This window comes from Vanellus vanellus, assembly GCF_965231255.1.
Source record: "Vanellus vanellus genome assembly, chromosome: 14".
In the NCBI taxonomy this organism is placed as follows: domain Eukaryota; kingdom Metazoa; phylum Chordata; class Aves; order Charadriiformes; family Charadriidae; genus Vanellus; species Vanellus vanellus.
In genome coordinates, this window is record NC_138919.1 from 3,320,983 (window position 1) to 3,326,982 (window position 6,000).

Here is a 6,000-nt window from a genome sequence, read left to right on the forward strand (position 1 = left end):
TCCTGCCGGGCGCCGCGGGGGGAGGTTGGGCTGGGCTGCGGCCCCGGGGAACCGGCGGGCAGGGTGGATCGCGAGGGTGGAGGGGAGAGGCGAGGTCCTGGTCGCCCCCGCGGACGCGGCCTCCCGGCCTGGTCTCCAAGTCTGTGCGCTGGCCCGCAGCCCGAGCCGGGCCGGCGAGCAGCCCTGCTCGTACGTGAAACACCGCGGCCGCTCAAGGCTCCCTGCTGCACTTGACCCAGCCCCGGTGCCTGTCTGTGGGATCGGAGGGGTTTGCTGTCCGCCTTCAGCAGCTTCAAGAAGTTGCCCAAAACCGTATCAAGGAGCCTGGGAAAGAATTTAATCCCTTTTGTAAAAGCCTGGGACTCCGCCGAGGGGAGTTTGTTGCTCTAATCCTCCGTTTGATCTGAGCTAGTTTATCCCTTGTGGTTGGCAGGCTGCGTAGGAGTCCTGGGGAGACGCTTATGCAGCACTTGCAAATGCGAGTCTATATTTCAATCAAATAGAAATATAAGAAACCCCTCACCTCTGCAGAGCTTGCCACACAGCCGTCAACACTGTTCCTGGAGAGGTTTCAATTCATGTTTCTCTTTTCCTCAGCAGGCCACAAGCCTAATGTGCAGGCATGAATTAGAGTGTTTCTTGCAGAAAGAAAAATATTTTAATGTGTTAAATTGTGATCTTATTTCCACCCTTTTTTCCATATTTTGGAAAGCAAAATCTTCTTACATGACTGCTGGGAGTCACAGGCTTCAATCAGAGGGGCAGGCTGCCCTGCAGGGAGGGATGGCTTGGTGTGACTGGAGCCGCCCTCCCGCATATTGGGGCACAATTGGGCCCTGTTCGACAGGCTTTCTCGAGCCTGTGGAGGCTGGAAGCCGAGCAGCTTCGTAAGGTGTTGGCTGTGGGGGTGGAATGACCTGTGAGTGATCTTTCCTCTGTGTATGTGTGTGAGAGGAAAAATAAAATTCCATCTTGGAGGGCGGGGAGAAAAGAGGTTTTCCTTGGAGACAGCTGACAAGGACAACAGCGGCTGGAGGAAGGCTATTATTTCATGCTTCCATAAACCTTGGTAGGCTGTGCAGGAAGGACTCCGCGGGCAGCACGGAGTTTTTGACCTGTGGAACAAGTGCTCAGCTTAAGAAATGTACTTTCTTTTTAATAAACCTACTTAAAATGACCACAGCCTCTTCTAAAGGGTTTTCATGCACAGAGGTCTTCCCAAAGTCCCTATTGTATCAAATGTCTGGCAGTGCAGAGAAGTGGCCATGCTTCTGACGCAAGCAGGGGAGCCCCGTGGGTGAGGTGGGGATGTCTCTGATGTGAGAGATTCAAACCACTTGCTAACTACTACTCGTGGGGCTGATGCAAGGGATCTGCAGCAGTCAGTGAGGGTGAGTGGCTTGGACCCAGCAAAACTGTAAGGTTTGAGATGATAAATGGCATGTGTTTCTGCTGCTTGGTTGTTATTACTGGACTAACCTATAATTGGTTCCACACAGCTTTAATGCTGGTTTTTCATCTTAGAGAGATTTGCTCTTCCCATCTCTCTCGTGGAAAAAGTACTGGATCATGTTTTGCTCTTGACTAAACAGATCGAGTTTCTCTACGTGAACCTCTGACTGTAGTGAAAACTGCCCTGGAAAAGAGGCCTTTTCTTCTACAAATGACAGATGCATCACATTCTAAGGTGACATTTGGGTTGTGCTCTGGAGGAGTTTCTAATTCACTTGCTGTGAATGCGCTGTGGCATGTGTTGTGTCCGCACTGGAAGGTTAAGTGTCATTTAAGAAGAACCTCGTGTTTTCGAGAGATCTGTGTTAACAGAGGCAAAATAGCAAGTGTGAGAGGAGGGGAAGGACAGCTGTAGCAGTAGAATGTGGGTGTTTCTATGTGCTTGCTTTGTCTTTGGTGTGGTCTGGGTTACAAAGTGTGTCCTTACAAAGGCCATAGGGACACAAGCAGGAACAGAGGTACCCCGGCATCAGAATGGGATGGCCGTCTCAGCGCAGTTCTCCCTGCCAGCCCATGGCTGTGCCTTCATATCGAGAAAGAGTTATGAGCTGCAGATGATCCAGCAAAAGTGTAAGCTTGTGTACGCAGTGCAGTCTGAGGGCGTTTGGAGAGGAAAGTCTCCTCATTTGGGGGAAATCTTATGTGTTATTTCCTCGTGGCTGGACCCTGATGACTGCAGAAAAGGGAGAAAATGACCTGTTAATGTCTTGATGTTGCAGCAGGTGACTGCCCGATGGGTTCAATGCAGTGCCCTGCTGTACATCGGATCAAAGCTCAACAGTCTGCTTGTGGGAGACAACCATGAAGAGAATGTTCCATCTTACTCAGAGCAAAATTTGGAAGCTGTTATGTCATTTTTGATAGCAGCTTGAGGCTTCAACAATTTCTGGCTGACAGGAAGGAAAGCTGTAAGGTGCTTTAAACAAAAAAGTACAGAACAAAAACACCCAAATGCTGTGTTTGGGTTCTTAAAATGGCCAGTCAGAATCTGATTTAATTGTTCTGTGAAAGATGAAACATTGAACATCAAATCTGAGCTATGATATATTGCTAGAGATTTTCCAGGAAGAAGTGGTGCCTGGTGAGATTATAAATGCTGTGGTTTGGTGTTTATGGGTGGAAAATGAGTTAAACCTTCCATCACATTGATACTTAAAAGGTTTCTGTCACCAGTCTTTATACATGTGACTGTATGTGGTTCTCTGTACTTGTCAGGCAGTTGTAGCTGACTGGTAATGATAGTTTGTCACTTGGATTTAGCTGTGGCTTGGCGCTAAACGCTTGCTGCACAAGTTTCACTGGTTTGATTCATATCAGATCTGTAAATCTGCACTGTAGCTTTGGGAGAAGAGGAAAGTCAGTGCCCCGCAAAGGTGAGTAAAGCTGAGGACTGTGTGTTTGTCCTGAATACAGCGTTGTTGCTGTGGGACAGGAAAAGGTATTCGTTCCTCCTTGCCTCTGATCGGGGACTGCTCCTAGCTCGTCCCGTTGCTGGGGTTAAGTAGTCTTTAAAGCTTGGGGAGCAATGGAAATGTATGCTCCAGCGAGTGAAGTCGTATGAGATGCAGATCGTGGCTGTACTGCAGCACTCCCTGGGCTGTGTGGGTTCGGGTCAGGTCTGTTGCGTGCAGTTTCTAATTATTTCCTTTTCTGTGAAGTCTTTCTCCCATGTTTTCTCATGGTGAGGCCTCCCATCCCCAAGCAGAGAGGCGGCATTAGCTACAAGATCTAGTGCATGCAGCCTGTGTTAATGCAGCAGCATGGGATCCTGTTGCTGCGTATTTCCTTGCAAGGTGCCTGAATGCATTAAACTTTCCAGTGAATTATTTTGTGTCCTCTAACAGCAGGAGACAAAATGCCGGCTGCTAAGGGACAGTAAAATCATCTGAAATGCACACTATCATTTTCTGCTTGTCTTCAATTAAACTGATTACCAGACTTCTTTGTTGTTCAGAGCTCAGACCGTTTCACATGTTGCCAGCATGTACTTTGGCAACTGCAGGCAATGGGATTTCCTGCATTGTTTGAGTCTTTGCCATTGACCTTTGTGGTCGTTGTTCTGGCACTGGCTCTGCTCTGGCAGGGGTGCAAAGGGCAGTATTCAAACCCCGAAAGAAAAGAGAAAGAATTGCTTTAAAGGCATTGAGGGCTCTTTGTAATTGGTGGCTCCTAGGGTCATTGCTGTAAAAGAAGGGGAATTGCTGGGGCTGTCAGGATAATTACCACTTTTTTTATTGTTCTCGTCCCAGTCTAGATGACAGTGGTGTGATTTGAAGTGAGTCATAAAAATACGCCTTCCATACAGCGTTGAGATGGTGACCCTTTTGGACTAAGGAGGGGGAGAAGCTTGGTTTTGGTTCTTGGGAAGTCTCGTAGGTGCTGGAAGCACTTGGCTGTGCCCTGGAGGTTTCCTTGCTCTGCACTGGGGGCTGCGGTGGGCTCCGTTGGAGATGCCGGTGGGGTTGTACTGGAGTCCTGTTGCAGCCTGTGCTGCAGACACTGGTTACTGCAGCATTTGAGAATATCCACCTCTCCCTGCCACTGGAGACAGGCACGCCACAGATACACAAGCCATCTGCCTCGTCGCAAGGGAGGCTGTGTAACCCAGTCCTGCTGCCATCCCCCTTCACTGCAGAGGCAGTTTCTCCGCTCTGGTGAATCATTTGCTTAGCCGGTGCCTGCAGCCTTGTACCTTGAACCTGCTGAAGGTTGGGTGCTCGGCCAGCTCCCGTAACGGAGCAGTGCTCAGCTCGCCGAGGCGATGGCCGGGTTGGGGTGTGGGGGGAAAGGCTGGATGCACGGCTCTTCCTTTTCTTCCCCTTTCCATCTGGAGCCTTTCTAGCCTTGTCAGGTGCCTGTGGTTGGGCTGGAAGCAGCTGGCCTCGTGGAGGTGTCTCTGGTGTTGCTGGTAGACTGATGCGAAGGGTAGATGGGGTCTTTGGAGTTAGATCTTTCGAATAAGATACAACTTCTACATTTAATTGTGCATGCATGGTATTGTGCAGCTTGAATTAAATTGTCTGGAGTGAGATCTTGTACTCGATGTGCTGTTGTAGAATAAATGCCGGAGTGCTCGGGTTGGACTAAGTGCTTCCAAACTCCAGCCTTATAAGTCCAGCGGGCGCTGAAGTTAACTACAGGATTGACAGCAGCGTGCCAGGCTGTCCCGCTCACCCCGTGAGCTCAACCCCTGCCTTGCCGTAAGTCTGTCCCCCCTGTGATTTGTACCCAGAAGAGAAGAGGCCTCTGCAGCTCTTCCCTGTGGTGGGACAGGGACAACCTGGGGAGGTGAGACCCCCTGTTGAGCTGCAGCTGCCTGAAGGAGCCTGGCCTCCCAAGGGTGACTCTCATCTTGTGTTTCTTTGAACCTGTAAATGAACTTGGGCATGAAACGCGAGATGTAATGAGCCCTATTGTTGTTGGGGTTGAAAGCCCAAGCTCTCTGTGTTGTTTGCTGGTGCTGAGTTTAAGCTATTTTCTGCTGGGGAAGTAAATTGCTCCAGTGGACAATCTGGGCACGTGACTGCCGGGGCACAGTCATGGAAAATTGGCTCGGTTGTCATGTTTATTTGCTCTGATATAACTTTTTATGACACTGTCATGCAGCTTTTTCCAAGGCTATTGGAATGTATTATTCTTTATTTCTTCCCTTCCGCTATTTTTTTAAAGAAACACTATCAGAGAAACTGTATGTAACATTTTGTTGTGGATAATGAGTTACAGGCTTCTGTAATCGACCATGGCTTTCTCTTTTTTTCCCTTTATATAACAAATTAGCACAGAACCCCTCTGTTATTGTAGCTGTAGCTCAAGATTGTGATTTATAGCAGGAGAAGGTGAAATAGCAGTTGTTAGCTCTTCTCCCATTCTGATGAAGTCAAATTTGCCTGATTTTAGTCTCGACTTGTGCCTTCTTTTTCCTCTGGGGAGGGAAGTAATCACTCTCTTGCCTTCTGTAGGACTGGGTTGCTAAACTTATCAAGTGGTTTCTCATCTGAGAAGGTGTTGAATAACTTTGGGTTGTTCCTGTACAGAATGCACTGGTGTTTGTTTCTCTCTCACTCTCCTGGGCAAGCTCAAGTGCTCGTTACAGTAAGGAACAGCCATATGTTGTGATATAAAAGTTACGAGTGTTTCACCTCTGCAGTTGGGAGTCAGACTGACATACACGGGAGGTGGCAAGACGACTTTGCAGCAAAAAGAAGCATTTGGTGTGCTTTTTGCAGGGAGACCTCCAGACCAGTCAGTCCATTCAGCGTAGAGACTGTAGCCTTCTTTGTCCAGGTCTAGCAGAGCTGATTTCCTCCTCCCCTGAAGAAATAGTGCTATTCCTGCATCCCACAGTCTCTCCCGGTTGCTCCATGTGGGAGACCTCCAGTACCAACAGCACATTGTATCCGACTGTGTGACAATATGCTGATTTGCTCAACTCACGCTGTTTCCAGCGTGAATATCAGGTAGTAACAGAATATTTTGTCATTTTTTTAT